Raw genomic sequence first — 8,622 nt, forward strand, 5'->3', positions numbered from 1 at the left:
CGATTTAAGATTAATTATGAACTGTTTATAGGTGCGTACCAGCTGTGTATATATAGTGTTTGAGAAGCTTAGGACATAAGAAACAACTTTCGTTTAGGAACTACGGTCTTTCGAGCGTTCATTGGAAAGGTATGTTAAGGTTATTCCCTATTTACGACATGATTCCTTAAAGCTTAAGAGCAATGTAATTGGGTTGTTATCCTTGTTACACTTGTAGCCATTATTGTTAATTGTTGGCTGCTCGAGTTGACATAATACTCCCATGTCGGGATTCTTATTCAGTTAGTAGTGTCCCTATGTTGGACACGACTTAGAGGCTATTTGTATAGGTTGCCTATAAATAAATTGCTCGCTTTTAGCTATTGGATAATTATTGTGGCCCTTGGGGCTATTGTGGTTAGCTACATGAATGTGATCTATGCCTAGAAGGGCTATGCTCTTCCTACAGAGCTATATGGATGCCTAAAAGGGTTATGAGTTACCCACAAAGACGCATAAGAAGGCTATGTGCTTCCTACAGGGCCATGTTGTTGCCTTAGAGGGCTATGAGTTGTCTATAAGCTATGTTGATGCGTAAGAGAGCTATGTTCTACCTACAGAGCTATATTAATGCCTAAGAGGGCTATGTGACTGCCTACGGGGCTAGGGGACTACCGATAGGGGTATATAGGTTGATTGTCACCTTCTGGGCTTATGGGGGCCTGAGTAGGTGGTCTTGTGTGCTGTTTGTACCTGCCGAGCTTATGGGGGCTTGGTTAGGTTGTTATTTTATTATTTTTGATAAGTTTAGATTTAGGAGCAGGTCAGTACACTTATCTTATCCTTGATTTATTTATCGGATTATTCCAGTACATCAGGATACCTCCTCGTAGTCTATTGCCTTTCATACTTTGTACATTATTTTGTATTGACGCCCCCATTGCCTTGGGGGCGCTACATTCATGCATGCAGGTCCTGACAGACGATCTAGTAGACCTACTCAGCAGCAGGATTGACTTTTATTCGGTTGGCTAGCCCCTTTCCTCCGGAGCTTCCAGAGTTGGGAGGTTTGTTACCTTTTGTTGTATATATGTTTATGGGTAGGTTGGGACCCTGTCCCGCTAATCTTTACTAATCTTAGAGGCTTGCAGACTAGTGTGTGAGGTGTATAGCTACGTTATGGTCCATACTGGCCTATGTTGTTGGTTTGCTGAAGCTTGTGAGTTGTTTGATGTATTGTATTGATATATACCTGTCTTTTTAGTGTTGGTATAGATATCATGGGGCCTTGACGGCCCAATCAGGATTTCTGTGCTAATTGGGTATTTATTTATATGATCTCCTAGGAGTAGCTGTTTGTTTTATAGATCAGTTGACAGGGGCCTTGCCGGCCGAGGGCTTAGTTTTAAGCCGAGATATACTTGTTTGTTTTCTTGATTGTGTGCGGCTGCCATGCGCTAGTAGCAAATGGTTCAGCAGGGTCGGCTCAGGCCTGAGTTTTGGCATTAGGAGCCAGTTGTGCCCCTCGAGTTTGGGGCGTGACACATCACCTACCTCGAAACAAGCTTTAATCCCCTAAGAAACTTGATCCTTCCCTTTCTAGATTCTTTTCGCTTGTTCTTGGTCTACAAACAATCAATATAATGCTAGGATCAATATACAAGACTTAATTACCCGGATTATAATCAATAAGATCAACCATAGGTTAAACCCCTGATCCCCATACCCTTAGGGCTTTTTTCACCATAATTCCCATCTCAAAACCCTTTCATCGATAATTACCCATTAGATTACGATCTACGGATCGAAAAACATATTTAGGGATTTAAAACCTTATCTTTAGCCTTAAGACTTGTGAAAAACCGTCAAGAAAGCACATGGGGTCGTTTCCTAGCTCTCAAAGTCGAAAAGTGCAGAATAAAACATTTTTGGGATTTATTTCTGACTTAAATCGCGATTGTCCCGCCACAGCGATACTCACCCCGCTAGAGCGGCCCCACCGTGGCGGGAATAATCCCGCCTTAGCGGCTTGCACGGAACCAGTGAGTCGATTTAAGAATTCCAAACTCCCATTTCACAACACACCTTTATCCTATGACACTCAGAAAATACCTGTTCACGCTAAGATCAATTTCGGAAGTTCTACTAACCCGAATTCAATCCTGTAAAGTCGTAAGGGTTACTTAACGTCTTAGCTATATACTCATGTGATCAAATTCATAATTAGATCACTCAATTGTTACCATATTTCCCTAGACTTTAATGACTCCGATTTCATCCAAATCTGGACTAGGTTGGGAAATTTCAAGTTATCACGCAAAAGATTCCGGCCCAAAATCTTTCCCCGTTGGCTTTTCTATAACAACGGAAATAGGTCGTTACAATAGATACCAATTTACCCATCACTCGTCCCCGAGTGACAGACTTATGAAAAACAGGCTAAAGAAAGAATGGGGTCATACCTGAATCGATGAACAATTGGGGATACTTGTCTCGCATGTCCTTCTCGGTTTCCCTAGTAGCTTCCTCAACTGGACGATGCTTCCATTGAACTTTCACAGACTTAATCTCCTTGTTCCTCAACTTTCGAATATCACGATCAAGAATTGCAATCGGTTCCTCCTCATACTGAAGGTCTTTGTCTAATACAACTGAGTCCCATTTAATGATGTAATCCTCATCACCATGATATCTCTTCAACATGGACACATCAAATACCGGATGAACTCCGGATAGATTAGGAGGTAAAGCCAATCTATAAGCCACTGGCCCTACACATTTAAGAACCTCAAAGGGACCAATGTATCGCGGACTTAACTTACCCTTCTTGATAAATCTCATCACCCCTTTCATGGGTGATACCTTAAGAAGAACATTCTCACCAGTATGAAATGCTATGTGTCTCACCTTATGATCTGCATACTTCTTTTGTCTACTCTGGGCTACTAAAAGTTTAGTTTGAATACTCCTCACCTTATCTTGAGCATCCTTCACTAAATCGACCCCCAAAGGTTTCACATCTCCATCCTCGAACCATCCTATGGGTGATCTACATCCCCTCCCATATAATGCCTCAAACGGTGTCATATCAATGTTGGAGTGATAACTATTATTATAAGAGAACTAACATAAGGTAAGAACTTATCCCAATGCCCTCCAAAATCAATCACACATGCCCTCAACATGTCTTCTAACACTTGAATAGTCCTCTCTGACTGTCCGTCCGTCTATGGATGGAAGGCTCTACTAAAAGTGAGTTGTGTGCCCAATTCCTCATGTAACTTCCTCTAAAACATGGATGTGAATTGGGCACCATGGTCTGAGATGATAGAAAGGGGCAATTTATGCAACCTCACTATCTCTTTCACATAAACCTTAGCCAATTGTTCAGCATTATAATCTATTCTAACCGGAATAAAATGGGTTGATTTAGTCAATCTGTCAACCACTAGCCAAATAGAATCAAACTTCCCCAAAGTCATCGGAAGACCAACCACGAAGTCCATAGCTATCCTTTCCCACTTCCATTCTGGAATTGGCATTCTTTGAAGCAAACCTTCAGGCCTTTGATGTTCATACTTTACTTGTTGGTAATTTTGACACTTAGCCACAAACTCCGCTATGTCTTTCTTCATGCCCGGCCACCAATAAATCTTCTTCAAATCCCGATACATCTTGGTCACACCCGGATGAATGGAATATCACGAACCATGAGATTATGTCCACAATTTCTGAAATTAAATTATCAACTCGAGGAACACAAATTCTTCCTTTAAAACCGAGCACACCTTCCGCATCAAGAGTGGTCTCTTGTGCCTTACCAATCGCAGTATTTTTCTTAAGTTCATTCAAATTTTCATCCTCAAACTGTTTGGCCTTGATCTCTTCGATGAACACGGCCCTTACTTCAATGCTAGCTAACACCCCACCTCTTTCTGAGATTCCCAACTGCATGAACTTAGACTCCAAGGTCTGAATTTCCTTAGCCAAAGGTCACTTGGTTACACTCAAGCAAGCTAGACTACCCATACTCACCGATTTTCGACTCAAAGCGTCTGCCACTACATTAGTCTTACCCGGGTGGTATTGAATGGTCACGTCATAATCCTTGAGTAACTCCATCCACCTTCATTGTCTCAAATTCAGATCATTTTGAGTGAACACATGCTGCAAACTATGATGATCCGTAAACACCTCACACTTAACACCATAGAGGTAATGCCGCCAGATCTTAAGAGCGAACACTACCGTTGCCAACTCCAAATCATATGTGGGATAATTCCGCTAATGCACCTTCAATTGACGTTATGCGTAAGCTATAACATTCTTATCCTGCATTAACACAGCACCAAACCAGAATGGGAAGCATCACAATAAACAATAAAATCATTATCTTCAACCAGTAATTCTAGAATAGGTGCCGTGGTTAAAAGATTCTTGATCCTTTGGAAGCTCTCCTCACATTTTTTTAGTCCATTCAAATGGTATCTCCTTTTTGGTCAAATTTGTCAAGTGTGTGGCAATAGAAGCAAAGTTCTTCACAAATCGACGATAGTAGCTAGCGAGCCCCACAAAACTCCTAACTTCCATCACAGAACTAGGCCGAACCCAATTCTTAACCGCCTCAATCTTTTGAGGATCTACCATTACCCCTTATTTTGAAACTACATTCCCCAAATATGCAACCGAAGTCAACCAAAATTCACACTTAGAAAAATTAGCATACAACATTTGTTTCCCAAGAACACCCAAAACAATACGAAGATGGTCAACATGTCCCTCATCACTTTACGAATAAACCAAAATATCATCAATAAGGACTATGACGAATGAATCAAGGAAGGGTTTGAACAGGTGTTCATCAAACTCATGAAAGTTGCAGGCGCATTAGTCAAACCGAAAGACATAACTAAAAACTTGTAGTGCCCATAGCGGGTTCTAAACACTGTCTTGGGCACATCCTCAAACCTAATTTTCAACTGATGGTAGCCAGACCTTAGATCAATCTTAGAGAAAACTGATGCACTTTGCAATAGATCAAAAAGATCATCAATTCTAAGCAATGGGTACTTGTTTCGAATGGTGACCCTATTCAATTGCCGATAATCTATACACATCCTCATACTACCATCTTTTTTCTTGACAAACAAAACTGGAGCACCCCACGGGGAAGCACTAGGACGAATAAATCCTTTATCAAGAAGTTCTTGGATTTGAACCTTAAGCTCTCTTAATTTCGTCGGGGCCATGCGATATGGAGGGATAGAAATGGGACGAGTACCAGGTTCTAAATCAATGCAGAAATCTATATCTCTATCCGGAGGCATACCAAGCAAATCAGAAGGAAACACTTCTCTAAATTCTGACACCACAGGAATAGACACAATAGATGGAAACTCAACCTCAACATCCCGGATATGAGCCAAATAAGCTAAACAACCCTGCCCTACCAGTTTCCTAGCCCAAATGGAGGATATGATCTCAGCTTGCTTAGGCTTTTACACCCCTTCCCACTCTAACTTTTCCCTTCCTGGAATTTCTAGAGTTACAGACTTAGTATTACAATTAAGCATAGCATAATAGAGAAACAACCAAGTTATGCCTAAGATTATAGCAAAGTCAGTCATATCCAAAATCACCAAATCAGCCCAAGTCTGAAACCCCATAAACAAAATAGGACAAGCACGATAGACTTGGGTGACTATGACAGATTTTCCAACTAGGGTAGAAACATAGATGGGGTATCAGGTATATCACAAATCAAAGAAAATTCTGAGGCAAATCGCACGGATACATAAGAATAAGTAGAACCCAGATCAATTAACACATTAGCCATCTGGTCACAGACAAGAATAGTACATGTGATCACTGCATCAGACGCCTCTGCCTCGTTCTTGCCCAGAAAGGCATAACACTGAGCCATGTCATCTTGACGGGCGACTTCCCTGCCTGGTTGCACTGCACCTCTGCCTGCGTTACCATTTACCCTACCTCCGCAGCCTCGCTAATTTCCTCCTCGCCCACCTTGTGGACGCCCTCGACCATTATTACCATTTCTCGCGAGTACCACTGATCTAGATTGATGTTGTACGGAATCCAACATGCATTGGTGGGGACAATCTCTCCTCATATGCCCAGGTTCTCCACAGTTGTAACAAGTACGATCAAAAGATGGCCTGCTGCCCACCGAAGGTGCGACTCCCTGGCTATCTTGAACCAAATTATGAGGTGTAGTTCCCGAGTAATTACCTGTAGAGGCGGGGATAGCGGACTGAATTGGCCTGGCTGCAAGTGTTGGCCTCCCTGAACCTCTGGAGTAAGATCCCTGAAAGTTGCCTAAATTTGTGGCTTTCTTAGCCAATGCCTTAGCCTGACCGTCTCGCCTCACCCCCTCCACTTTCTTCACAAAGTCGTTACCTCATTGAAGTTTTTCCCTACAGAGGTCATATGAATAGATAATACTTGCAACTCAGAATTTAGTCCCTTAATAAATAAACGGATTCTCTCCTCCTCAGTAGTCACCAATTGAGTAGCATATCTAGATAAGGCATGGAACTTGGCCTCATAAGCAGCCACAGACATACCACCTTGCTCCAAAGCCATGAAATCATCCTTCTTACGATCCCTCAAAGTCTGAGGCACATACTTTTCTAAAAGCAAAGCATGAAACTGGGTCCAAGTAAGTGGGGGTAAAACTGAAGATCTGCATTCCACATAAGCTCTCCACCACTGCTTAGCCTCACCTTGAAGCTGAAAAGTCACAAACTCAACCCCATGCTGATGGATAATTATCAGCTTATGAAGCCTCTCATAGCATTCTAGGATGAACTCATATGCATCCGCACTCTCAGATTCATGGAACACATGTGGTTTCAACTTCAAGAACTTAGTTAACATTTCATGCTCATTACCAGTCATAATAGGACCCAATAAGGGACGGAAGAAAGCATCATTACCTACATTTCCACCCACCTTGGGGACAGTGATAGCAATAAAGGGATTGGTTGGAGCTTGAGTTGCTTGAACAGAGGGAAGCACTCCAGGACCAACCAATCCTTTCAAGAATAACATGATCTGTTGAGTTAACACTGGGGGTATGGGAGGAATACATGTAGTCTCAGCCTTCACCTCTTCCTCTTGTCCAACATTCTCCTCCTCCTCAACTTCTACATTCTCCTGTACCTCTTCATGGTGCGCAGGAGGGGCCTCATTTCTAGGAGCATCTCCAACCGATACTCCATCCCTAGTAGACGCCACCCTTTCTCGGCCTCTACTCCTAGGTCTTCCTCTACCCCTGCCTTGACCGCGACCTCTTGCTGCAGATTCCTCAGCTGGAGCATTGACGGGAGCTATGAGCCTGACGTTGTTGAACCTAGTGTTAACCATCTGTGGATAGAAGAGTGAAGGAGGTTAGATACCAATTTGAATTGCCAGATACCAATTGGAATTAAGTTATAGCACGAAAGGAGACAAGAGAAAATAGAGATTTCTTAAAGTCCTATAGCCTCTCTAAGAAAAGTACAGACGTCTCCGTATTGTTCCGCAAGACTCTACTAGACTCATTTTGGTTCATCAATATCAATTAACCTAGGCTCTGATACCAACTTTGTCACGACCTAGACCGTCGTGAGTGGCACCTACACTAACCCTCCGGTGGGACAACCATTACTATAACCCAACTAACCATAAAACTACACAACTAAATCAAACTAAGGCATTTAAAGTTACGAAAGCAGGTTTAAATGCTAAGGAAAAGGAATAGAATTCCCATAAACTCCAAAAGTCTAACAAAACAAAGACGGAAAATAACGCCTAGAACCTAAAAGTCAATGTACCAAAACATCTAAGGTTTAACCATAAGTCTAAACAAGAAGGGGTACACCCCAAACTAACATACGGATAACTAACTAGAAAGTCTAAATCCGAAATGTGGACATAAACAGAAAGAGAACTCATGGCAGCCTGGAAAAACTGGCTCACCCTTAAATTCGAAGCGATCACTGATCTTCTAAATGAGGTCTTTCAATAGCCGCTTCAAGATGCCCTGTACTTAACAAAGAAAGAGCAAGTGCAGTATTAGTACACAACCACAGTGTACTGGTAGGATCACGCGGCTATCCCAATAAGTGCAACATACATAAGTCATTACAACACAATAATAACATGCATACACTGAACATATACAATATCAATATCATTTAGGAACAACGAATAGTTTCACAATTCTCAATATCATAGTTATGTCATGTCAATGGTCCTCTCATGGAACCCAAACCGAAATTGTTACCATACCGGTACGTGGTATCCGATCCAATGTTTATGCCGGAACGTGGCAACCGATCCCATAATTATGCCGGAACGTGACAACCGATCCAAGTTAGTGTGTCAGAACGCAACACCCTATCCATTCAACAAGCCACAATCAAAATCACAAAGTACATTCTCATAATCATACAATCAAGTCATGATTCATGGCATTCGTCATTCATCTATCCTCATTTTACAATTAGTGTGATCAATAATGCAACATTTCGCATTACATACATGTATTATAATGAAGCAAGAACAAACATACATCACACAAAATGAAATCACAACCATCACCTACCTCGAAACAAGCTTGAAACCCCTAGAAACTTGATC

Source organism: Solanum tuberosum, unplaced genomic scaffold (genome assembly GCF_000226075.1).
Source record: "Solanum tuberosum cultivar DM 1-3 516 R44 unplaced genomic scaffold, SolTub_3.0 scf00005, whole genome shotgun sequence".
Classification (NCBI taxonomy): Eukaryota; Viridiplantae; Streptophyta; class Magnoliopsida; order Solanales; family Solanaceae; genus Solanum; species Solanum tuberosum.